General features: G+C 45.5%; 1 protein-coding gene and 2 long non-coding RNA genes across 3 annotated transcripts in view; 1 reads left to right on the top strand and 2 right to left on the bottom strand.

Moving 5' to 3' along the window:
- LOC117530248 overlaps window positions 1-21,315 on the bottom strand; it is a 33,423-nt gene extending 12,108 nt beyond the window's left edge. Inside the window, exon 1 of the long non-coding RNA XR_004566256.1 lies at window positions 21,251-21,315. This is a non-coding gene — a long non-coding RNA (uncharacterized LOC117530248). The remainder of the gene's footprint in view (window positions 1-21,250) is intronic.
- The window catches only part of LOC117531541 (bromodomain-containing protein DDB_G0280777-like), a 483,227-nt gene that overhangs the window by 227,356 nt on the left and 228,883 nt on the right, over window positions 1-26,988 (top strand). The gene's annotated exons all lie outside the window — the stretch shown is intronic.
- The window catches only part of LOC117530243, a 130,098-nt gene that overhangs the window by 57,777 nt on the left and 45,333 nt on the right, over window positions 1-26,988 (bottom strand). The gene's annotated exons all lie outside the window — the stretch shown is intronic.

Here is a 26,988-nt window from a genome sequence, read left to right as displayed (position 1 = left end):
TTGCGCCCCCTGTTGTGGGTCCGTGTTCCTACACTTTCCCAACAGGATATCTCGGCCAGCGTCATGGATCCCGAGGGGCGTCAACCGGCTGTTGAACGGCCAATGGAAGAACAAGGCGCACAGGCGTCCGCAGGAGGGGTAATCGGTGAGTTGCAGCGGATCCTCACCGCTTTCACGACTCGGTTGGATTTGATGACCGAGCAGAACGTCCTCCTGAACCGCAGGGTGGAGGCTCTCGCCGCGCAGGTGGAAGCGCGCCCTCCGGGCGCCGCTGCGGCTCTCCCTCCCGTAGACCCTGTGCGTGACAGCGACGTTCCACTGGTTGTCCAACGACCCCCCCCACCATCCCCTGAAGCATACATAAGCCCCCCGGAGCCGTACGGAGGCTGTGTGGAGACGTGCGCGGATTTCCTTATGCAGTGTTCGCTCGTCTTCGCACAGCGTCCCGTCATGTACGCGACCGACGCTAGCAAAGTAGCTTATGTGATAAATCTGCTTCGTGGTGAGGCACGCGCTTGGGCTACAGCGCTCTGGGAGCAAAGTTCACGGCTCCTTCTGACATATGATGGGTTTGTGAGGGAGCTCAGAACAGTGTTCGATCACCCTAATAGAGGAGAGACCGCTTCAGCCGTGCTGCTGTCAATGAGACAGGGGCGCCGGAGCGCAGCTGCCTATGCAGTCGACTTCCGCATCGCGGCTGCGAGGTCCGGCTGGAATAACACTGCCCTCCGCGCCGCCTTCGTAAACGGACTGTCATTGGTCCTCAAGGAGCACCTGGTGGCTAAGGACGAACCGCGGGATTTGGATGGGCTTATCGATCTTGTCATACGATTAGACAATCGGTTAAATGAGCGCCGTCGGGAACGAGACGAAGGGCGTGGCCAGGCACACGTCGTCCCTCTCCCTTCCGGTTCCAACCGCGTTCCGCCCTCCCCACGCTCCATGGCCCCTGCGCTCCGTGCGATCACAGCTCCCCCTGCTGACGAAGCTATGGACACGAGTAGGGCAACATTTAGGGCACCGGCCACACAGAGGAGGCTGGCCCGCGGAGCGTGTTTTGTTTGTGGCTCGATTGAGCATCAGGTACGAGACTGCCCCGAGCGGTTAAACACCAACGCCCGCCCCTAGACACTGGGCTAGGGGGGGGCCGAGACGTGCACGTGGGACACACCCACATCGCCACACGACTCCCAGTTACAATCCTTTATGAGGATTTAACCCTGAAGGCCCCAGCACTGGTGGACACGGGCTCAGAAGGGAATTTGCTTGATAGGAAATGGGCCAGGGAGATAGGGTTCCCTCTGGTGGCACTTACCTCGCCTGTGCAGGTACGGGCACTAGATGGCTCCCTACTCTCTCCAATCACTCACAAGACACCACCAGTAACTCTGGTGGTGTCGGGGAATCACCGGGAGGAGATCGAGTTTTTTGTAACTCCGGCCACCTCCCGTGTGATTTTAGGTTTTCCCTGGATGTTGAAACACAATCCCCGGATTGATTGGCCGTCCGGGGTAGTGGTCCAGTGGAGCGAGACCTGCCATCGGGTATGTTTAGGTTCCTCGGTTCCTCCCGGTTCCCAGGCCAGGGAGGAGGTCAGAGCCCCGCCCAATCTAGGGACGGTGCCGGTGCAGTACCATGACCTTGCGGAGGTGTTCAGCAAGGATCTGGCACTCACCCTTCCCCCGCACCGCCCGTATGATTGTGCCATTGATTTGGTTCCAGGCGTTGAGTTCCCGTCCAGCAGGCTGTACAACCTCTCACGACCTGAACGCGAATCAATGGAGACCTACATCCGGGACTCTTTGGCTGCCGGGTTGATCCGGAATTCCACCTCCCCGATGGGTGCGGGTTTCTTTTTTGTGGGGAAAAAGGATGGCGGATTACGTCCATGCATTGATTACAGGGGGCTGAACGAAATCACGGTTCGTAACCGATACCCCTTACCCTTGTTGGATTCGGTGTTCACGCCCCTGCATGGAGCCAAGATATTCACCAAGCTTGATCTTAGGAATGCGTATCACCTGGTTCGGATCCGGAAGGGAGACGAGTGGAAGACGGCATTTAACACCCCGTTGGGTCATTTTGAGTACCTGGTCATGCCGTTCGGTCTTACAAATGCTCCCGCGACGTTCCAAGCATTGGTTAATGATGTCTTGCGGGACTTCCTGCACCGATTCGTCTTCGTATATCTAGACGACATACTCATCTTTTCTCCGGATCCTGAGACTCATGTCCGACATGTACGTCAGGTCCTGCAGCGGTTATTGGAGAACCGGCTGTTTGTTAAGGGCGAGAAGTGTGAGTTTCACCGCACCTCTTTGTCCTTCCTGGGGTTCATCATCTCCCCCAACTCCGTCGCTCCTGATCCGGCCAAGGTTGCAGCGGTGAGAGACTGGCCCCAACCCACAAGCCGTAGGAAGCTGCAACAGTTCCTCGGCTTTGCAAATTTCTACAGAAGGTTCATTAAGGGCTACAGCCAGGTTGTTAGCCCCCTGACAGCCCTGACCTCACCAAAAGTCCCCTTCACCTGGTCGGATCATTGCGATGCCGCGTTCAAGGAGTTGAAACGGCGCTTCTCGTCTGCACCCGTTCTGGTGCAGCCCGATCCTAGTCGCCAGTTAGTGGTTGAAGTGGACGCCTCGGACTCAGGGATAGGAGCTGTGCTGTCCCAGAGTGGGAAGACCGATAAGGTCCTTCATCCGTGTGCCTATTTTTCCCGCAGGTTGACCCCGGCTGAACGGAACTATGACGTCGGCAACCGAGAACTCCTTGCGGTGAAAGAGGCTCTTGAAGAGTGGAGACACCTGTTGGAGGGAACGTCCATGCCATTCACGGTTTTCACTGACCACCGGAACCTGGAATATATCAGGACCGCCAAGCGGCTGAATCCCAGGCAAGCCCGCTGGTCACTGTTCTTCGGCCGTTTTGACTTCCGCATCACCTACCGGCCCGGGACCAAGAACCAGAAGTCGGATGCCTTGTCCCGGGTACACGAAGACGAGGTCAAGGCGGAGTTGTCGGATCCACCGGAACCCATCATCCCGGAGTCCACTATCGTGGCCACCCTCACCTGGGACGTGGAGAGAACCGTCCGGGAGGCCCTGGCACGAAGCCCGGACCCCGGGGCTGGACCAAAGAACAGACTTTACGTCCCACCAGAGGCAAGGGCTGCAGTCCTGGACTTCTGTCACGGCTCCAAGCTCTCCTGTCACCCAGGGGTGCGAAGAACCGTGGCAGTTGTCCGGCAGCGCTTCTGGTGGGCGTCCCTGGAGGCCGACGTCCGGGATTATATCCAGGCCTGCACCACCTGTGCCAGGGGCAAGGCCGACCATCGCAAGGCTCCGGGACTGCTACAGCCGCTGCCCGTGCCTCATCGCCCCTGGTCCCACATCGGCCTGGATTTTGTCACGGGCCTCCCGCCGTCCCAGGGAAACACCATGATCCTCACGATAGTGGACCGATTCTCCAAGGCGGCCCACTTCGTGGCCCTCCCGAAACTCCCAACGGCCCAGGAGACAGCGGACCTCCTGGTCCACCACGTCGTCCGCCTGCATGGGATACCATCAGACATCGTCTCCGATCGCGGTCCCCAGTTCTCCTCGCATGTCTGGAGGAGCTTTTGCCGGGAACTGGGGGCCACGGTCAGTCTCTCGTCCGGGTATCACCCCCAGACCAACGGGCAAGCAGAGCGGGCCAATCAAGAAATGGAGCAAACACTGCGTTGTGTGACAGCCGCGCACCCGGCGGCCTGGAGTACTCATCTGGCCTGGATCGAGTACGCCCACAACAGTCAAGTGTCATCAGCCACCGGCCTCTCCCCCTTTGAGGTGTGTTTGGGGTATCAGCCCCCGTTGTTCCCGGTGGTTGAGGGAGAGGTCGGTGTGCCCTCGGTCCAGGCCCACCTGCGGAAGTGCCGTCGGGTGTGGCGTGCCGCCCGTTCTGCTTTGCTGAAGGCCCGGATGAGGGCGAAGACCCATGCAGACCGGCGGCGGACCCCGGCCCCTACGTATCGCCCCGGGCAGGAAGTGTGGTTGTCCACCAAGGACATTCCACTGCAAGTGGCCTCCCCAAAACTCCAAGACAGGTACATAGGTCCGTTTAAAATTCTCAAGGTCATCAATCCCGCCGCAGTGAGGCTTCAGCTTCCAGCCTCACTGCGGATCCATCCAGTATTCCATGTGTCAAAAATCAAGCCCCATCACACCTCGCCCCTCTGTACACCCGGTCCGGCGCCACCTCCTGCCCGGATCATCGATGGCGAGCCGGCTTGGACAGTGCGCCGGTTGTTGGACGTCCGACGGATGGGCCGGGGCTTTCAATATCTGGTGGACTGGGAGGGGTACGGCCCTGAAGAACGCTCCTGGGTGAAGAGGAGCTTCATCCTGGACCCGGCCCTCCTGGCCGACTTCTACCGTCGCCACCCGGACAAGCCCGGTCGGGCGCCAGGAGGCGCCCGTTGAGGGGGGGGTCCTGTTGTGTGGGCCGCTGAAGAGGAGGTACTGCTGGCCCGCCACCACCAGAGGGCGCCCTGCCTGGAGTGCGGGCTCCAGGCACCAGAGGGCGCCGCCGCCTCACGGGAGCAGCCTCGGTGAAAGCTGTCACCCATCACCTGAGACAGCTGACGGCAATCATCCGTGGGGTATATCAGCAGGACGGCATCTCCACCTCATTGCCGAGATATCGTTTCTACCAGAGAGGTAACATATCAAAGCCTACTGAGTACACAGTATTGACTGAGCTAGTTATTGGTTACTGTTCCAACGAGAGGTGGAGGTACCTTTCCTGCCGTTCGGAGTTCTGGGTGCAAACGCGCCCCCATCTAACTGTTCTTTTTCCCTCGCCAGCAGTACCAGGTCCGACACGCGGAGGCAGTGGCCACCTGGGAGTTCGGGACTTGGCGGCTCCAGTATACCCGGGGACCTGTGGCGGAGGAAGCCGTGTGGTTCCGGTCTTACCTTGGAGAGGCGTCTCCTATCTTCGAGCCTGCCCACACGACACCTTTGTGTATTGACTTCTGTCCAATTCTGTAATTGGTTGTATTCGTTGTGCACATTCACAACAGTAAAGCGTTGTTATTTTGACTTACTCCATTGTCCGTTCATTTGCGCCCCCTGTTGTGGGTCCGTGTTCCTACACTTTCCCAACAATAATTATGTCGACACAAACTGTAAAACTTTGTAAATCTTGGAAACAGAACTGTTTTTTCATTTGCCGGCCACAACATTCCCCTAAATTCCTCTGTCAATAACCTTGGGGTACAGTTTGATCCCCACCTGTCATTTGACATCCACATCCAGCACCTCTGCAAAACTGCATTCTTTCATCTCCGGATCATTGCCAAGCTCCATCCCTCCCTTTCCCTACCTGATGCTGAGAAATTGCTCCATGCTTTTGTCTCCTCCAGGCTGGACTATTGCAACACACTCCTCATCGGGATACCTGGCAGGAGCCTGCAGAGACTGCAGTATATTCAGAACTGCACTGCTAGGATCCTGATGGGGGTGCGGAAGTCTACGCACATCACACCCATCCTCAAAAACCTCCACTGGCTCCCCGTTAGGTTCAGGATGGATATGAGATCTGTCTCCTGACCTATCAGTGTGTCTGTGGCAGCACACTGCTGTACCTTATAGATCTGATCTACAATCCATCACATCATCTTCGCTCTGCTGACAGTCACCAACTCCAGCTTCTCCTCCTCGGCTGCACGCTGAGCTGGCGTTTCATAGCGTTTGACAGCCTCGGGACAGTGAAGCGGCTAAGTTGTTAGCACATATTTAGTTACATTTTCAGAAAATCTGTGCTCGACGAACAGACAAGATGAACCCAAGAGCTGGGCAGAAATTTGCCGCTAACCACAGCTAGAACACTGTGGAAGAGAGCTCTCTCAAACAGCCCGGCACCAGAAAACCTTCCCTCCTCCCGCTCGGCAGAAAACAAGCAGAGAGCAAACAACAGCAGATCATTGGATTCACAGTGGTTCTTCTCCGGTATCAGAAAATGTTGCAGGTTGGATTGGTATTTTCGATACGTGAATTACGTCGGTATCGGAACCTGATACCAATCTGGGATTGGACCGCTCCCATACCTATTTGACCATACAAAATAAAATCACGCACACACAAATACACAGACGCCACTTCGAATTAATATAAAGATCATTTACCACCCCCCTGCTGGAATGGCGCAAGTCCAGAATGTAATTATCAACATCCATTGTTCAGTGTCGTTTGCTAATATCCGTAGTTTCTAAATTTATTTTAGTTCTATCAATATTCCACTTTTTGCGGCATTCATTCATGACCCAAAATACTAAGCATACCAGATGGCAAATGTTAGCTTTCCCTAATTTGTCTGTAATCGAAGTTATATACATACACGCATATATGTATACAGGTACTACTTCGCTTTTAATATATTGCTGTGAGCTGCATGGAAAAAGGAAAACTGAGCCAGAGTTTTTTATCTTTTCTGCATCCTGACCTAAGCTGGTGCTTTTATGTTGACACACCAAACAGAGTGGCAGAAGACATCAAAAGCACTACACTTCCCACTCATGGTAATGGCAACATGACATTCAACTAAACTGACTAAACCAACTCAGCTACAAAAACACAATAAATTAGTAACACTAACGACACTGTTAAACAAACATTTACCACAATGACATTTAAAACCCCAAACTCCCATGGTGCACTGCAGCACAGTGTCCATTGTTTACTGTTTAGTAATATCACTAATTTCTCCAAAAATAGCCCTATCAATTTACCATTTCCACAGCATTCATTCTTGTCCTAAAATACGTGAGCACACCAAATGGCAAATGTCAGCTCTCCCCAGGAAGTCCATGATGAAAGCCATACGCACGCATGCAGACACGCACACAGAGGCCACTTGGATATTATAATATAGATAAGCTGGTATAGAAAATGGATGGATAATTCACAACATTTATCGGCATTCCCATTCATTCACTGTGTGTGTGACCCGTGCACAAAAATGAGCAGGCATTATGTGAGTGTGTGTGTGTGTGTGTGTGTTTTGGGAGGAGGGGGAATACATGATAACCAACATGTATCCTGAATTGCATGAAGATTGGGTGACTTGGTTTGGAATGACCCACAGCTCAAAAAAGACCTGGAACTGACAGAAAACTTTAAGCAAGATGAAAATTACCGTGGAGCCAAATAATTTTTTTTCGCCAGAACTGAGAACAACAACAACAACAACAAAAAAAACTACAACCAAAGAGGTTATTATATAAGTACTAGAGTCTGATTTCCCAATGCTTCCTACTAAATGAGAACGTCCCTTCATGGACAGCGACATGACGCCTCCTCACCGGGCAAAATATTGACAAAGTTCCCAGATGTTAATGCATTTTCAATTGGGATTCACGACTGAACAAACTCAGAAAGACGTTCACAAAATACGTGTTAAAATGTCATTCTGACCTGGATATCGTGCCAGTAAAATGAATTAAAATTAAACCATGTCTGAAAGTATTAAACTTACTCTGACACCCACACATTCCCAAATATTAGTGTTCGGGAAAGTGACACGGATCTGTGCTGTTAAGCTGCTGAGCTGCTACGATCAGAGCAGCTCCTAAAACCAGTAAAATACACATAATATTTTTACACAATTATCCTTTATTGACCGAGTTTCATTCATAAAGTCAGTGGTGTGTGTGTGTGTGTGTGTGTGTGTGTGTGCGCGCACATCTCTGTGTGAAAATATCAACTAGACATAAGTGAAGATTTAATGTTCCATGTCCTCGGATGACACAGGAACGGGCATGAAACTTACACCTGTTTATCAACCAAATGTCACGGACAAAGTGACAACAACAACCAAAACCACTTATGGAAGGAAATGTCTCCCTTCTTCCTCAGTTTGTGGCTTTGCCAGCATGCACAACTTTCCGACATATTCCACCTGTTTCCTGACAAGACTAATTGAACTTCTGTGGGCGCTACCTCCTGACTTGCCCAGAATTCTCAGAATCCTCATTGTTTAACTACAACACTGAACAGACTTGGGGTACTTCCGGTGGCGCAATAAAGCATAAAGTTTCAGCTCCTGACTGATCTACCATTAACCCCCTTAAATCCAGGAGTTTTACAACCAAAGTGTCTTTTGGTCAATAATGTCAGGGGGAGAAGAAAGGGGTCTTGGAATGGTATTAAGAAGAAAAAAAAAGGAGGTCGACGGCGAAGATACAAGTGGCAGCGACGAGCAGTGATGCCGGTGTTACTCTAACTACTTTTTTTGTAACGAGTAATCTAACGAGTTAATCTTTCCAAATCAGTAATCAGATTAAAGTTACTTCTCCAAGTCACTGTGCGTTACTATTATTTTTGCACTGTGTGTTATGTGTCGACGCGGGTTGAGGAGCAGACCTGCGTCAGATGGAACCCAGCGCTAAAAATAACCAGAAAGCTGTTCCAATAACAAAAACGATTTATTTCACCCGCTGGTGCACAACAAAGTGTAAAAACCAAAATAGCATCCTTCTGGTGGAGTGAAGGCTGGCACGCTCTCCAGCGCCCAAAAGGATCGAAGCCTGGCGCTCCTGGACCCACTACCACCGCCAAACACCCCCCAGGTGGACACGACAAACCGACTCTCTGCGAAGCATAGAAGAGGTGAGGTAAGTCAGCAGTTACAACTAATATCCTTCAAAAGACACACACTATCAGCAACACATTCAGGTCTGTATTTTTAACTTTATGCAAATGAGCAGCTTCTCACAACAGGTGGAGGATCACTCGTCCGCACGCCACAGCAGTGAGAAGCGAGCTGCACAATCCTCATCACAAATTCAAGTATACTGCGTAACAAAATACCAAGTTACTATCAACAATTAGTCAAACACTTAATCACCTTTGATGTGTGCTGACAGCATGTGTCCCTCACCCTTCCTTGCTTCACGGGCTCGATGTGTCAAACCCAGGCGCGGTCCTCAGCGTCTCACAAACGAACATCACAAGGTCGAGTTCCCGGCAGTTCTGCTTGAATCACACATGACTTAAATGCAGAACGCCATCCAATTATCTGCTTCAGCTGAAAGTCTTTAAGGTTGCATGTGAGCACCCGTCACAGGTGCTGCACATGATGTTGATGAGGGTGAAGGATTCTTCAGCCAGCACCTTCTCCACAGACAAATCAGTTCTCATGCCACCTGGAGAGCAAAGAAAAGAAAAGAACACCAAAATATCCAGCCACACCCCCCAACACACAACATTGTGGGTCGACAGCAGCATTAAACTTGGTCCGTGGGCAGGAGGTCGGGGTTCGACTGAACTGCCCACTTTAAGCAAGCTGTGAGCTTTTCATCCGTGGTTTTCTGCAACAGCTACGACTCGTCCTCACCTCTTAAAGCGCGGTGACAACAGCACACCTGCACTGAGCTTTACAAAGTCATTTTATGCTTTATTTCTCTCCTTTATTTAGAATTCTGAGCTGAGCCGCTCCATATCTGCTCGCTAAAAACAGCTGATCCTCCGCAACGCGTCAACAACTAACACTATTTTCCACTCAAATGCACCTAAACTCTCTTTCTGAGGACCACATGATGTGAAAACGCAATAAAACTTTCTTACCTATAAATCTGGTCATGTTTTCTGCATAAATAAATGTTATCCATTCTTTGTGCTCAAACGCCAAAGCAGGGGCGAATCCAGATGGAATGGGGGTGTGGGGCAGGGATGTGCCCCCCACAACACCCCTAGATTAAAGGTCCAGTTTTGAAGCCTTTTTTTACTACAACTACTAATACTACTTAAAATAATAATAATTTCAACAAGTAAAATGTTTATAGAGAATTTAAATGTTACATTTATAAACAATGTAGGTTAGAAATTGCGAGTTTTACTGTTGCAGTGCTGTCAACAGTTAAATATGAGGTCAAGAAAGAGGTCTTTATTTTACTTTTTATAAAAAAAAGTATTTATTTTCATTGAAGTCAAGAAAGGGTGACTATAAAGTGAGTTTTGGCAAAACAAGTATCATTGTCATGTTGAGGTGGCAGAGGGTTGTTGTCGGCAGCTGGGGAAAGTAACTAAAAAAGTAACTAGTAATCTAACTTAGTTACTTTTCCAATTGAGTAAACAGTAAAGTAACTAAGTTACTTTTTCAAGGAGTAATCAGTAATTGGATTTCTTTAATAAAGTAACTGTGGCAACACTGGCGACGAGGCTATGCTAGCAGAAACAGTAATGTTAGCCTCCATCCGCGACACCATTAACGAAACCATGGTTAAAGCCATGTCTGGACTACAAAACAATATTTCCAAACAGTTAACGGATATTAATCAGAAGCTGGGGGAAACTGCGGGGAAAATAGAGACCACTTTAAAAAGGCTAGGTGAAGCTGAGCAGCGCATCGGAGAAGTGGAAACTTTTGGAGTGGAGGTGCAGGAGGTTTTAACCCAGATGCAGAAAATCCAGCTGGAGCTGAAAGCAAAGATTACGGAGCTTGAGGGACACTCACGCCACAACAATATTCGTATTTACGGCATCAAGGAGGGAGCTGAGGGGACCTGAATGCTCCGCTTTGTGGAGAACTTTATAAAAACTGAACTGGGTGAGAGAACCTCGGCATCGAACGCGCACACAGAGCAGCCGGACCTAAACCCGCTGACACTGCCCCCCCAAGATCGACGGTCGTCAGGTTTCTGAAATACACCACTAAGGAGAAGATCATCAGCGCAGTGTGGGGGAAAAAATAATCCTGGATGGGAAAAGGGTGTATTTCGACCATGACAACGCAACAGGTGTGATGGAAAAAAGGAAGGAATACACACCGATCAAGAAAGTTGTGAAAGAAGAGGGAATCTGATTCCACACACCGATGACTAAAATGCGAGTCTTCCTGGAATCGGGGGCAAATGACAGTGCGAACCAAGCCGCCCGGGATCTATGAGCAAGGGGCCTCCCGTTACCACCAAGACCTGAGGGCGGACAGTGAGAAGCACCACGACCGGGTCCCCGCTGGAAGAAGGTGAAGAGCGGCCGGCGCGGAACCGGAGGTGAATACCAGCAAAGGGTCTGAGACAACCTCCGCGGATTTAACCGACAGATCGGCGCAGACAGCGAGGTGTTAAGTTATTCTTTTTTCCTATTTGGTAACCTGAAACAGGACAGTGAGCAGATTTTTTTTCCTTTTTTTTTCCCCTCTCCCATTTTTAAACTGTTTACATTGATCACGATTAACATACAGAGGAGATTAATTGATTTAATCCTGACTATTCTTATTTAAGAACGAGGTAGTCAGTCTACAGAGTCTGAATGACAGCCACCCACATAAATGACTTGAGGGGGCCCTGCCACCTAGTGGTCAAAACATCCCCCTACACAAGAGGTCTACGGACAGCCTCTTTGATGGAAGCCCAGTTTTTATTATTCACTGTATTTCTTCATTGTTGCAGCCGTTCTGTGCTCATTGTTCATAGAAACTGTTCATTGTTTGGGTTTGTGAGCATACGTTTGAGAGAATGGGGTGGGGAGAATCGGGTGGTTGGCTCTCACTGCGGTATTGTATCACTTCCTGTTCCGGAGCACAGCGGTGTTTTGCTGTATCTGTTAGCTGTTTAATCTGCGCAGTTAGATTGATCTAGTTAACTAGATAACGATTTGTTTCACAGTGTAATCTTCACGTGCCTTAACTAAAGCACTCCCTCTACTGAATCACCTCTAAATTTTCTGCTCTGGGTGTGAAATGTTTAGTTATTCCTCGGCCTCCTTTAGCAGTAATGGTACTTGTAATAAGTGTAGCTTATTCGTAGCTTTGGAGGCCAGGCCTGGCGAATTGGAGACTCGGCTCCGCACCTTGGAAAATCCTACAGCTAGCCAGGCCCCTGTAGTCGGTGCGGACCAAGGTAGCCGCCGTTAGTTCCCCTCCAGCAGATCCCGAGCAGCCGGGAAAGCAGGCCGACTGGGTGACTGTGAGGAGGAAGCGTAGTCCTAAACAGAAGCCCCGTGTACACCGCCAACCCGTTCACATCTCTAACCGTTTTTCCCCACTCAGCGACACACCCGCCGAGGAACAAACTCTGGTTATTGACGACTCTGTTTTGAGAAATGTGAAGTTAGCGACACCAGCAACCATAGTCAATTGTCTTCCGGGGGCCACAGCAGGCGACATTGAAGGAAATTTGAAACTGCTGGCTAAGGCTAAGCGTAAATTTGGTAAGATTGTAATTCACGTCGGCAGTAATGACACCCGGTTACGCCAATCGGAGGTCACTAAAATTAACATTGAATCGGTGTGTAACTTTGCAAAAACAATGTCGGACTCTGTAGTTTTCTCTGGGCCCCTCCCCAATTGGACCGGGAGTGACATGTTTAGCCGCAAGTTCTCCTTGCTGGCTGTCTGAGTGGTGTCCAAAAAATGAGGTGGGCTTCATAGATAACTGGCAAAGCTTCTGGTGAAAACCTGGTCTTGTTAGGAGAGACGGCATCCATCCCACTTTAGATGGAGCAGCTCTCATTTCTAGAAATCTGGCCAATTTTATTAAATCCTCCAAACCGTGACTATCCAGGGTTGGGACCAGGAAGCAGAGTTGTAGTCTTACACACCTCTCTGCAGCTTCTCTCCCCCTGCCATCCCCTCATTACCCCATCCCCGTAAAGACAGTGCCTGCTCCCAGACCACCAATAACCAGCAAAAATATATTTAAGCATAAAAATTCAAAAAGAAAAAATAATATAGCACCTTCAACTGCACCACAGACTAAAACAGTTAAATGTGGTCTATTAAACATTAGATCTCTCTCTTCTAAGTCCCTGTTAGTAAATGATATAATAATTGATCAACATATTGATTTATTCTGCCTTACAGAAACCTGGTTACAGCAGGATGAATATGTTAGTTTAAATGAGTCAACACCCCCGAGTCACACTAACTGCCAGAACACTCGTAGCATGGGCCGAGGCGGAGGATTAGCAGCAATCTTCCACTCCAGCTTATTAATTAATCAAAAACCCAGACAGAGCTTTAATTCATTTGAAAGCTTGACTCTGTGTCTTGTCCATCCAAATTGGAAGTCCCAAAAACCAGTTTTATTTGTTGTTATCTATCGTCCACCTGGTTGTTACTGTGAGTTTCTCTGTGAATTTTCAGACCTTTTGTCTGACTTATTTCTTAATAACATTTACATTTACTCTGATGGACTACCCAGCAGTGGGGAATAAGTTTCATTACACTAGAAAGCGCTGTAACTAGGTTTAAGGATATGATTCCTTCTTTATGTTCTCTAATGCCATATACCAACACAGTGCAGAGTAGCTACCTAACCTCTGTGAGTGAGGTAGAGTATCTTGTCAATAGTTTTGCATCCTCATTGAAGACAACTTTGGATGCTGTAGCTCCTCTGAAAAAGAGAGCTTTAAATCAGAAGTGCCTGACTCCGTGGTATAACTCACAAACTCGCAGCTTAAAGCAGATAACCCGTAGGTTGGAGAGGAAATGGCATCTCACTAATTTAGAAGATCTTCACTTTGCCTGGAAAAATAGTCTGTTGCTCTATAAAAAAAGCCCTCCGTAAAGCTAGGACATCTTACTACTCATCACTAATTGAAGAAAATAGGAACAACCCCAGGTTTCTTTTCAGCACTGTAGCCAGGCTGACAAAGAGTCAGAGCTCTATTGAGCCATTACTTAAAAAGCCATCACTTGACCCAGCTATCTTAGCTAATTATAGGCCAATCTCCAACCTTCCTTTTCTCTCAAAAATTCTTGAAAGGGTAGTTGTAAAACAGCTAACTGATCATCTGCAGAGGAATGGTCTATTTGAAGAGTTTCAGTCAGGGTTTAGAATTCATCATAGTACAGAAGCAGCATTAGTGAAGGTTACAAATGATCTTCTTATGGCCTCAGACAGTGGACTCATCTCTGTGCTTGTTCTGTTAGACCTCAGTGCTGCTTTTGATACTGTTGACCATAAAATTTTATTACAGAGATTAGAGCATGCCATAGGTATTAAAGGCACTGCGCTGCGGTGGTTTGAATCATATTTATCTAATTGATTACAATTTGTTCATGTAAATAGGGAATCTTCTTCACAGACTAAGGTTAATTATGGAGTTCCACAAGGTTCTGTGCTAGGACCAATTTTATTCACTTTATACATGCTTCCCTTAGGCAGTATTATTAGACAGCATTGCTTAAATTTTCATTGTTACGCAGATGATACCCAGCTTTATCTATCCATGAAGCCAGAGGACACACACCAATTAGCTAAACTGCAGGATTGTCTTACAGACATAAAGACATGGATGACCTCTAATTTCCTGCTTTTAAACTCAGATAAAACTGAAGTTATTGTACTTGGCCCCACAAATCTTAGAAAGATGGTGTCTAACCAGATCCTTACTCTGGATGGCATTACCCTGACCTCTAGTAATACTCTGAGAAATCTTGGAGTCATTTTTGATCAGGATATGTCATTCAATGCGCATATTAAACAATATGTAGGACTGCTTTTTGCATTTGCGCAATATCTCTAAAATTAGAAAGGTCTTGTCTCAGAGTGATGCTGAAAAACTAATTCATGCATTTATTTCCTCTAGGCTGGACTATTGTAATTCATTATTATCAGGTTGTCCTAAAAGTTCCCTGAAAAGCCTTCAGTTAATTCAAAATGCTGCAGCTAGAGTACGACGGGGACTAGAAGGAGAGAGCATATTTCACCCATATTGGCCTCTCTTCATTGGCTTCCTGTTAATTCTAGAATAGAATTTAAAATTCTTCTTCTTACTTATAAAGTTTTGAATAATCAGGTCCCATCTTATCTTAGGGACCTCATAGTACCATATCACCCCAATAGAGTGCTTCGCTCTCAGACTGCAGGCTTACTTGTAGTTCCTAGGGTTTGTAAGAGTAGAATGGGAGGCAGAGCCTTCAGCTTTCAGGCTCCTCTCCTGTGGAACCAGCTCCCAATTCAGATCAGGGAGACAGACACCCTCTCTACTTTTAAGATTAGGCTTAAAACTTTCCTTTTTGCTAAGCTTATAGTTAGGGCTGGATCAGGTGACCCTGAACCATCCCTTAGTTATGCTGCTATAGACTTAGACTGCTGGGGGGTTCCCATGATGACTGACTGAGTGTTTCTTTCTCTTTTTGCTCTGTATGCACCACTCTGCATTTAATCATTAGTGACTGATCTCTGCTCTCTTCCACAGCATGTCTTTTTCCTGGTTCTCTCCCTCAGCCCCAACCAGTCCCAGCAGAAGACTTCCCCTCCCTGAGCCTGGTTCTGCTGGAGGTTTCTTCCTGTTAAAAGGGAGTTTTTCCTTCCCACTGTCGCCAAGTGCTTGCTCACAGGGGGTCGTTTTGACCGTTGGGGTTTTTCCATAATTATTGTATGGCTTTGCCTTACAATATAAAGCGCCTTGGGGCAACTGTTTGTTGTGATTTGGTGCTATATAAATAAAACTGATTTGATTTGATTTTGAATTCTGGTACACACATGCATAACAAGGAAATTAAGGTTGTCACTCTTAATGTAAATGGTCTGACTAGTTCTATAAAAATGAGTAAAATAATATCTATGGTAAAGAGAGAGAAGGCACAAATTATATTTTGGCAAGAGACCCACCTAACAAGCCAAGAGCATGAGAAAATAAGGAAAATGGGTTTTAGACACACCTATTACTCATCGTTTAAAACAGGACGCAAAAGGGGTGTAGCTATCCTGATTCCAAATTCTATTCATTTTGAGCCTCTGTCAGAAACCAAAGACAAAGAGGGCAGGTTCATAATGGTGAAGGGTAAGTTAAATGATAAAGAGGTGACTTTGCTGAATGTTTATGCACCTCCAGCTAGTAATAAGGTGTTCTTTAAAAAAAAATATTTGAACTAATTGCACTCCAGACAGGAGTTCTTATTTGTGCAGGTGACTTCAACATGATTTTAAATCCAAAGATGGACACAACTAACAAAAAAAGGAAAACCACTAATATTGAAAAATGGTTTAAAAGAAGAGTTCAGGACCTTGGTTTGATAGATGTCTGGAGAGATTTTCACAACCAGGTTCGACAGTATACATTTTACTCAAATCGACATAATGCTTATTCAAGGACTGATTATTTATTTATGCATAACTCTGAAAGACACAGGTTAAAAGATTGTGAAATAAGTCAGAGGGACACATCAGATAACTCTGCTATCCACTTAAAATTGCACTTGGTGGAATGAAGAGGTCCAGGAAAGCATAAGGAGAAAGAGGTTGATGAAAAAGTTTTGGCATAGTCGGGGGGAGATGAAGAAAGTAGACGGAGAGATGAAGAAAGTAGAAAGGAGTACAAGGAGATGCGGTGTAAGGCGAAAAGAGAAGTGGCAGAAGCAAAGGAAAAGACATATTGCAAGCTGTACAAGAAGTTGAATAGTAAGGAAGGAGAAAAGGACTTGTACCAATTGGCCAGAGAAAGGGACAGAGCTGGAAAGGATGTGCAGCAGGTTAGGGTGGTAAAAGATGCACATGGTAATGTGCTGACATGTGAGGAGTGTGTGCTGAGAAGGTGGTGGGAATATTTTGAAGAGCTGATGAATAAAGAAAATGAGCGAGAGAAAAGGCTGGATGATGTGGCGAGAGTAAATCAGGAAGTACAAGAGATTAGCAAGGAAGAAGTGAGGGCTGCTATGAAGAGGATGAAGAGTGGAAAAGCAGTTGGTCCAGATGACATTCCAGTGGAGGCATGGAAATGTCTAGGAGAGATGGCAGTAGAGTTTCTAACCAGATTGTTTAATAAAATCTTGGAAAGTGAGAGAATGCCTGAGGAGTGGAGACGAAGTGTGCTGGTCCCTATTTTCAAGAACAAGGGTGATGTGCAGAGCTGCAGTAATTACAGAGACATAAAGCTGATCAGCCACAGCATGAAGTTATGGGAAAGAGTCGTAGAAGCTAGGCTTAGACAACAGGTGAAGATCTTCTTCTTCTCGTGTGTGCCTTCCCAGGTCTGCTGGGGGCTCCCCTATCGTTCCGAGGGGGGAGCAGCACATTAGTGTTTTAGCTTTTCCTCGATCCGTGTAAGAGCTTTTGCAGTTTCTCTTAATTTGGTTGTAGCTTCTTCAAAGATATCCTCCGTTGTTACTTTCGGGCATTCTTGCCTATTGACTTGCTGGCATTCCTCTAGTATATGTTTTTGGGTTTCCTCCTCAGCATTGCAGAACCTACAGGATACATTGGCATATTTATTCCTATAGTTGCATTTTACTGCCAGCATTCTTGTTCTTGCCATCATGATGCTATGTGCTTCCATCCTGTTTAGTTTGTCCAGGTAGGGTTTCCTTTTTCCTACTTCCAACGTTTTTACGTTTTCAATGTAATGTTTTACCATTGATTTGATCTCTCCTTGTTCTTTGATATTCTTCTTTAGCTGTTAGCCTATTTTCCTTTTTATATCTCCTTTGCTTGTTTGATCTGTTATCTGCAGTTTTTCCTTAATCCTGTTGACTTCCCTTTTCCATGGTTTACTATTGTTGTTGATTATTCTTTTCATTAGGTCTGATCCTACTGTATTTATCCTTTTTTGGAAGTTGACCTTGTTTTTTTGTATTATATGGTCTATATCCCAGAGCCCTGTTTCCGCATACATGATTTCTCTCGGTGTTGTTGTTGGTAGCATTAGGAGCCGATTTGGTTCCTCATTTTCCCCTCCTTTTTTGTTGTTACCACTGACTCTCCTGCATACACAATTATTGGCATTATGCATGATTCCACTAGTTGCCAGATAACTCTCATCTCTATTCCTCTTAGGTCCGGGCTTCCTGCTATTTGTAGGATGGTTTGTAAGGCTCCTTCTGCTTTCTTTTTTGCTTCTTCTATTTGGTCGGCTTGGTTGTTTTTATTGTTGATTATTTTCCCTAGGTATTTGTAATTTACACATTTTTCCAGTTTTTTGGGTCCTACGTAGAAATTTGTATCATCTTTTGGTTTCCCTATCATCATAACTCTACTTTTTTCTTCCCCAAATTCTATGTGGTACCTATTTGCCAGATCATTTGTTATATTTAGCATTATTTGCATTTCCTTGGCCGTCTCTGCTATGAGGGCTATGTCATCCATCCATAGTAGGCATCCTATTTTTTTTCCCTGTACCTGTCTCTATTCCAAGGTTGCTATTCAGGATCTCTTTGCCTATTTCGTCTATTAGTAGTGCGTACATTATGACTGACATGACTCCTCCTTGTCTAATGCTGTCTTTGATCTGTATTTGTCTTGTAAGTCCATATCTGGTCATTATTGAGGCTTTCATATTTTCATTGAGCACCTTTATTTTTAGCGATATTTTATCTCTTAGTCCACTTTTGTAGAGCGTGTACATCAGAGCATCTACCCAGGCTTTATCATATGCTTTGGTCACATCCAGGAACATTATGTATCTTGGTTTTTTGTTGTCAATCAGGTGGTTTAATAGTAAAATATGGTCTGCAGTTCCTATGTTTTCCTTACCACTTCCCTGTAGTTCACTAATTTGTATCAGGGGTTTTATTCTATGATGTAGGATTCTTTCATAAAATTTCCCTATGTTGCTGCTGAGGGTAATTCCCCTTTCATTGGCACATTTGCCTTTTTTTTCCTTTACCTTTGTATATACTTACAATGTGGCCGTTCCTCCATTCATCAGGGATTTTGTTTGTATGTGCCATTTGATTAAACATTGTACAATATATTTTTATAGTGCCATTTGTTGCATTTATGAATATTTCATTTGGTATGTTGTCTGGTCCCGTTGCCTTTTTCCGTTTTAGTTTCCTCTTTACCCGCAGCATCTCTTCGAGGTCTATTTTTGGTATGTTTTGTGGTCTTAGTTGGTTTGTAACTCTCTCAACCTCTGCCGATATTCTATTGGTCCATGCCTCATACTCCGGTTTCCCTTCTCTTGCTCGGTATAGGTCCTCGTAGTAGTTTGCTATGTGGGATTTGATTTCTTCCTCATCAGTGATTTCTCTATTGTCCTCTGTGATGTAGTTGTATTCTGCCTGTCCCTTCTTGGCTAACTTTTTCCTCATTTTCCATATCTCATTTCTTGGGTCTCTGCTGGTAATAATTTTGTTCAGGTTCTCTTGAACTTTTTTATATTTTTCATCCATTGCCTTTCTTAGTTTCCTTTGTGCCTCGTAGTAGCTCTCTAGAGCTTCCTTTTTTTCCTCTTTGCCGGCCACAGGCCTTTTGTTTCTGGGTCTTTTCTTCTTTTCTGTTGGTTTATGCTTATTGTTCTCTGTCCTATTGTCTCTTTTAGGGCTTCCTTTATTACTGTTTCATATTTGTATTCACTAGGTTTTTTATTTGTGAGCAGCAATATGGTTTCATGCCGAGAAAGAGCACTACAGATGCAATGTTTGCTCTGAGAATACTGTTGGAGAAGTACAGAAAGAGTTACACTGTGTGTTTGTGGACTTAGAAAAAGCTTATGACAGGGTGCCAAGAGAAGAGTTGTGGTATTGTATGAGGAAGTCTGGAATGGCAGAGAAGTATGTTAGGGTAGTGCAGAGCATGTATAAGAATAGTGTGACAGCAGTGAGATGCGAAGTCGGAATGACAGACTCATTCAAGGTGGAGGTGGGATTACACCAAGGATCAGCTCTGAGTCCTTTCTTGTTTGCAGTGGTGATGGACAGGTTGAGGGATGAGATCAGACAGGAGTCCCCATGGACTATGATGTTTGCAGATGACATTGTGATCTGTAGTGAGAGTAGAGAGCAAGTTGAGTCTAGTCTGGAGAGGTGGAGATATGCTTTGGAGAGAAGGGGAATGAAAGTCAGTAGAAGCAAGACTGAGTACATGTGTGTGAACGAGAGGGAGCCCAGTGGAATAGTGCAGTTACAAGGAGTAGAAGTGGTGAAAGTAGATGAGTTTAAATATTTGGGGTCAACTGTTCAAAGTAATGGAGAGTGTGGTAGAGAGGTGAAGAAGAGAGTGCAGGCAGGGTGGAGTGGATGGAGAAAGGTGGCAGGAGTGATTTGTGACCGAAGAATATCAGCAAGAGTGAAGGGGAAAGTTTACAAAACAGTAGTGAGACCAGCTATGTTGTACGGTTTAGAGACGGTGGCACTAACAAAAAGACAGGAGGCGGAGCTGGAGGTGGCAGAGCTGAAGATGTTGAGATTCTCTTTGGGAGTGACACGAATGGACAAGATTAGGAATGAACATATCAGAGGGACAGCTCAGGTGGGACGGTTTGGAGACAAAGTCAGAGAGGCGAGATTGAGATGGTTTGGACATGTGCAGAGGAGGGACCCAGGGTATATAGGGAGAAGGATGCTGAGGATGGAGCCACCAGGCAGGAGGAGAAGAGGGAGACCAAAGAGGAGGTTCATGGATGTGCTGAGAGAGGACATGCAGGTGGTTGGTGTGACAGAGGAAGATACAGAGGACAGGGTGAGATGGAAACGATTGATCTGCTGTGGCGACCCCTAACGGGAACAGCCGAAAGACAAAGAAGAAGATCTGGGGTGCCCAAATAGGATGTATTATAATAAATTATGAGAATGCATGAAATTCAAGGAAAGACTGGTAAGAAAGTGTAATAAAAACATGCTGACATTTGTTTGCTATAATTAAGAATGCTTTCACAAAACTATAATTTTTTTTATGCTTTTTTTTGGGAGGTCCCACCCAAGCACCATTTTCCCACATCAAAATGGGGCCTATAGCACCTGAAGCATAATAGCTGGTGCAAATGTGATGGCAGATCTGGAATCTGTGGATGTTTTTGCCCTAGAAAACGTCTTCAGATAATTTTCAATGACCTACCTTGATGAAATACGGACGAAAAAAAAAGCAGCGTTCAGTGACACTGAATGTCATACATGGAAGTATGGATGCAACAATCCAAAATTTTTCACTTCTGATCCCAATACCTGAATTTAGATATCAACCAATCAACCAACCATTTTATTTCAACCAATAATTTGCATCATTTTTTACTGAAATTGGAGCAACTTTAATTCACAAACTTTAAACATGACACACATACGTGAAATACATTACAGAACACTGTGTAGTTAAGACATATAAAAGTGTCTTCAAACATGATATTGGAAACATACAGAGAAATGGCAACAAGCACACTATGCATGGCTGAAAAAAATTACGAATTTCAAACAATTTAAGCAAAATTATCTGAGAAAACAGAGTGAACACCCTAAACTGGCGCTGAGAAAGTAACAACCTGGTGCAGCGCCACGTTTCCATTATTTAGACGGAGACCTGAATACAGAACATAAAGTTTAGTGGACAAACCTGCTGTGGATCAGCGAACTTCAGGCTTGAAAACAGCATCCAGCACGTTGACTAGTTTCTTCTCTTCTTTAAATCCACTCGTTTCTTCTTGCTGCTCTGCGATCTGTTCGTTTCTACCAACTCAAATATCTTCAGCAAGGGCAGGTGCATTTTGCGGCAGCGGCATCTTGTCTCAGCACTTCTTGTGGCATGTAAACACCATTTTCTTTTTTTTTCTTTTTTTTGCTGTGTGACACACTGTTGGGATCCAATTCTGCTGTTTTTGTCTGGAGTGTGAACATGTTAATTCTGGGTTTGGGGTCACATGCAAACAGAAAATATTCAGATTTTAATCTGCTGTCTGGGATGTTCCATGATGGACAGACTGATGAATTCTGTCAGGTCTGCAGCAACCTCACATACTTTTATTTTGAAATACAGACTCTTACTGTGGAAGTGCAACATAAACAGGCATGTATTCAAAACAAAAATAACCTATTTCTCAAAAAATATCGGTCCGATCACCTTGCTGTTTTCACTACTTGAATCCTCATGAAAAAAACAAACAAACAAACAAACAAAACATAAGCATGCCAAAGTATGAAAGTGTTGAGGCCGAAGGATTTTCAGGCTTGTCTGTGAAAGAAAAGAGTCAAGACATTGAGCGTTTGTCAAATAACTGTTGGGAAAGTGTAAGTACACGGACCCACAACAGGGGGCGCAAATGAACGGACAATGGAGTAGGTCAAATAACAACACTTTACTGTTGCGAACGTGCACAACAAACACAACAGATTCCACAATTGACCAAAGGTCAAATTACAAGGTGTCGTGTGGGCAGGCTCGAAGATAGGAGACGCCTGTCCAAAGCAGAACCGGAACCACACGATTTCCTCCGCCACCAGACCCCGGGAATACTGGAGCCGCCAAGTCCCGAACTCCCAGGTGGCCACTGCCTCCGCGTGTCGGACCTGGTACTGCTGGTGAGGAACAAAAACACAATTAAAGGTGGGCGCGTTTGCACCCAGTAATCCACACGGCAGGAAAGCTACCTCCACCTCTCGTTGGAAAAAGGTCTGTTATCACTCACAAAATCACAAAAGGTTACTGTCAAGCAGTCAGCTGAGAATATTACCTTCCAGGTAGAACGATATCTCGGCAAAGAGGTGGAGATGACGTCTTGCTGATATACCGATGCAGATCAGATGAGTGGTGACAGCTGTCACAGGTGATGAGTGTCAGCTGTCACCCCGGCTGCTCCTGAGCGGCGGCAGCGCCCTCTGGTGCCTGGAGCCCGCACTCCAGGCAGGGTGCCCTCTGGTGGTGGTGGGCCAGCAGTACCTCCTCTTCAGCAGCCCACACAACAACAACAGGCTTTTTAATACGAAGTACTTCGGTCCTTTTCATTTGCAAGTCCTTGAGGGTCTCGGAGCCACATCCCACTGTGAGACTGTCTACGTGGATCAGGAGTTCTTGGGGGTGCCAAAGCCATGTCCCACTGTGAGACTGTCTACAGTGCTTCTTCTCGCATTGTGACTGATCAGGGTTTTAGCAGGGTGACACAGAGCCATTTGTGTGACGAGGCAGCCTAATGGTTTCATCAGATGTGTCACAAAAGGCTGTTTGATCAGTATCTTTCACACCAAGCAAGTTAGCATTTAAGTAACAGAAGGGTTACAGTCGGTCAAACAAACAGAACTTTAAACATTTGGTCAAACATTTAATAAAAAAGGAACATTTACTTTAATAGAAAAGCAATATTTATCTTTTTAGTTTCCACAAAAGTCAACTCCTTGTGGATTAAATTGATGCTCCAGATACACAAACACACAGAGGCCTTTTATTATATGGATAAATGCTGACAAAAGGCATCTGTCAACAAGCTGCTGTAAATAAATAAATTAACTGAAAATACTGGCATCTGCGGTGACACATAAAGATGCTGCGAGAAATACTGAAAACACCAGCATCTGCCTGCTACTAAAAAACACAGTATTTAGCTATCTGTTATTAATTAATAATTGTTATAATGCAAAATAAAACCGTTTATTTTTGCATGTTAACAATTAAAATGTAAATATATTTCTACTGTTAAATTCACAGTTCACTTTCATTACGCATTTTACACATTTTTGCTGTCATTTAAATATGACTCCATTGTTTTCTTTTTACAGGTTTTATGTTGGCATTTCATAGGATTTCCCTGTTAATTTCAGACTTTTTTTACAGTGTGTTTCACTGGTTGGATCTGAATTTTACTTATTCTTGTCAATGCTCGCACCCTGGAGTCCCGTATTCACTTGTTATGAACGAACAATTTTGAAAGCATTTTTTAATACTTGTATTTTTATTTTTATCTCTGGTCTGCTTATGCTTTTAAATGTACACATCTGAAATAAATAAATGAACTGAAAACACAGACATGCCTCGGCAGCTAAACACAACACCAGCATGTGCCCTGGCACGTAAAGATGCCACCGCAGGTAAATAACACACCAGCATGTGCCCTGGCACGTAAAGATGCCACCGCAGGTAAATAACACACCAGCATGTGCCCTGGCACGTAAAGATGCCACCGCAGGTAAATAACACACCAGCATGTGCCCTGGCACGTAAAGATGCCACCGCAGGTAAATAACACACCAGCATGTGCCCTGGCACGTAAAGATGCCACCGCAGGTAAATAACACACCAGCATGTGCCCTGGCACGTAAAGATGCCACCGCAGGTAAATAACACACCAGCATGTGCCCTGGCACGTAAAGATGCCACCGCAGGTAAATAACACACCAGCATGTGCCCTGGCACGTAAAGATGCCACCGCAGGTAAATAACACACCAGCATGTGCCCAGGCACGTAAAGATGCCACCGCAGGTAAATAACACACCAGCATGTGCCCTGGCACGTAAAGATGCCACCGCAGGTAAATAACACACCAGCATGTGCCCTGGCACGTAAAGATGCCACCGCAGGTAAATAACACACCAGCATGTGCCCTGGCACGTAAAGATGCCACCGCAGGTAAATAACACACCAGCATGTGCCCTGGCACGTAAAGATGCCACCGCAGGTAAATAACACACCAGCATGTGCCCTGGCACGTAAAGATGCCACCGCAGGTAAATAACACACCAGCATGTGCCCTGGCACGTAAAGATGCCACCGCAGGTAAATAACACACCAGCATGTGCCCTGGCACGTAAAGATGCCACCGCAGGTAAATAACACACCAGCATGTGCCCTGGCACGTAAAGATGCCACCGCAGGTAAATAACACACCAGCATGTGCCCAGGCACGTAAAGATGCCACCGCAGGTAAATAACACACCAGCATGTGCCCTGGCACGTAAAGATGCCACCAGAACTGCTGCGAGAAATACAAAAACAGCAGCAGCTGCTGCAACAGATGGCAGCATTTTTAAATACTTGAATTTTTATTTTTCATCTTTGGTCTGCTTATGCTTTTACATGTACACATCTGAAATAAATCAATCAACTGAAAACACAGACATCAGGGACCACTGTACTATGAAGCGGGGTTACTGCCTTATCAGGGTAACTTCGGGAGTAAGTTGATGACGTGTGGAGTAATTTCCCGGTTAATCCGTACTACGAAAGGTGGATAGGTTTCGATTGAGGTATGCTGCCATGGCAACTTACGCTGTGCGCCAAACCTGCTCCGAGCAGGTTATGTTCTAGGTTAGCTTGAGGCTTTCGCTTAACCACACCCCTTATAAGTACCGTCCATCCACCTTCAATCACTCCGAAGACAATGCCGGCCTACATGGATGATCCGTTTGATATTGGGGCACAAATTGTGAGGGGCTCTCCTCGCAGGGCAGAGGGCTTTTAAAGACCGCCGTTTTTACAGGTCACCAGGGAATTCCTGTAAAAAATACAGAAGTTAAATGTACAAAAAAAGAGCTCTTGTTTGTAGATTTAACAGTTTAATGTGAGTCAGCTGTGGTTCATTCACTGTAAATCCATATACATATTATCTCTGTAATGTTATCTACTGTGCTGCTGTATGTTTTACAGGAATTCCCTGTTAACCACAGCTGCCAGCGTTTTTCCTGTAAAAACAAGTCATTTTTTACAGTGTAGCAATGCCCCGACGATCGAGCAGATAATGTGCCTTGTGCCTATTTTGCCAGTGGACACTTTATGTATTCCATCGGTGATGCTGAACATCTGAGCAAGAATACTGTATGTCGTATGATTCACAAGGTAGTACTTGCTCTATCTAAACTGTTGGATGCATTTGTCGTTTTCCCTGGATATTTATCCGCAATGCAAATTAAAGAAGGGTTTTATGCAATCGCGGGTAATTACCAGAGGTGGAAGAAGTACTGAAGTTTTGTACTTAAGTAAAAGTAGAAGTACCCTGCAAAATATTTACTCAAGTAAAAGTTGAAGTAGTACACCAAAAATGTACTTAAATAAAAGTACTAAGTACTAACTTTTAAATTTACTTTTGAGTACAAAAGTACAAGATTCAAGTACAAAAGAACAGATTCTACCTTTGCAAAATCAAATCTTAATGCTATTTTAAAATATTGGGCTACTCGACTGCACCTGCTGAGCCTGTCAAGTCATAATCTGCACATAGCATTTGACATAACAGCGAAGCATACAGTTAGCCTTACCCCAAGATGCTTTTTCAAATTTAATGGCAAATTTTTAAACGCCATCACTTCCTTGATCTTCGGCCTGCATGGAACACACCTAAAGACAACAGAGTTGTCTTTATAATGTTGGAATTGAAATATTTTCTCTAGGTATGGCCGCGGACTTGTGTCACCTGTCTTCGAGTTCATTGTTGTTCTTCTGAATTCTGAATATTCATGCAATGCTTTGCATCCTTGGATGCTTTGAGTGGGCGGGTTCAACCAATCAGGTAAGTATCTGATGGGTTCTGACCCATCAGATACTTACCTGATTGGTTGAAATGTACAGTAGCAATGACAGTAGCAAATATCCATGCAGCACAACAGGAAAACTTTTTAATGCAGTATTTTCAGACTAAATGTAACGAGTAACGACGCCAGTTCCAGAAATGTAAGTACAGATAATTGTCACAAAAATGTAACGAAGTAAAAGTATGCATTTTTATTTTTACTTAAGTAAAGTACAAATTCCAGAAAAACTACTTAAGTACAGTAACAAAGTAAAAATACTTCATTACATTTGACCTCTGGTAATTACTATTATCAAAATAGGTCTAAGGCATATCCATTAATTAGGTGAAGTGGGGCTTATCAAGCTCTGAATATAAACCTACCGTTCTGAAGGATGTTTTTATATTTCATCTTCACCTGCTGCCAGGTGCGTTTTGCACTGCTGTTGCATCTGACATTGACAGGATTAGGAATAGCAATCATACAGTCAAGGTAGCCTATTTAGGAAACATTAAATTAACCTAACATTTATTAGTAGGCCTATGCCCACTTCTGAATCATGTTGCATCTGGGCGTAATTAATGAAAGAAGGTCATTATTTTACACATATTGTCAGGGTGGGCAGGAGCCCGTCACCAGGGACAGCTGGACCCACAATGCAAACCCCCAGACAAGGCTTTGGTGTGGGACAAATCATGGTCTTTATTCCAGGCTTAGTTTCGATACACAGGTTATCAGTCAGCGTGGCAGAGGTACGAACAGGATTAGGCTGAGGCTAGTCACAAACGAGCAGGGTTCAGAGGCACAAGCAAACTCAGACATCCGGGATGAAGCAAAAGGCGTGGTCGAGGTACAGAGCA

Source organism: Thalassophryne amazonica, chromosome 18 (genome assembly GCF_902500255.1).
Source record: "Thalassophryne amazonica chromosome 18, fThaAma1.1, whole genome shotgun sequence".
Taxonomy (NCBI): domain Eukaryota; kingdom Metazoa; phylum Chordata; class Actinopteri; order Batrachoidiformes; family Batrachoididae; genus Thalassophryne; species Thalassophryne amazonica.
The sequence above is the reverse complement of the archived record's forward strand: the minus strand, read 5'-3'. Positions and strand labels throughout refer to the sequence as shown.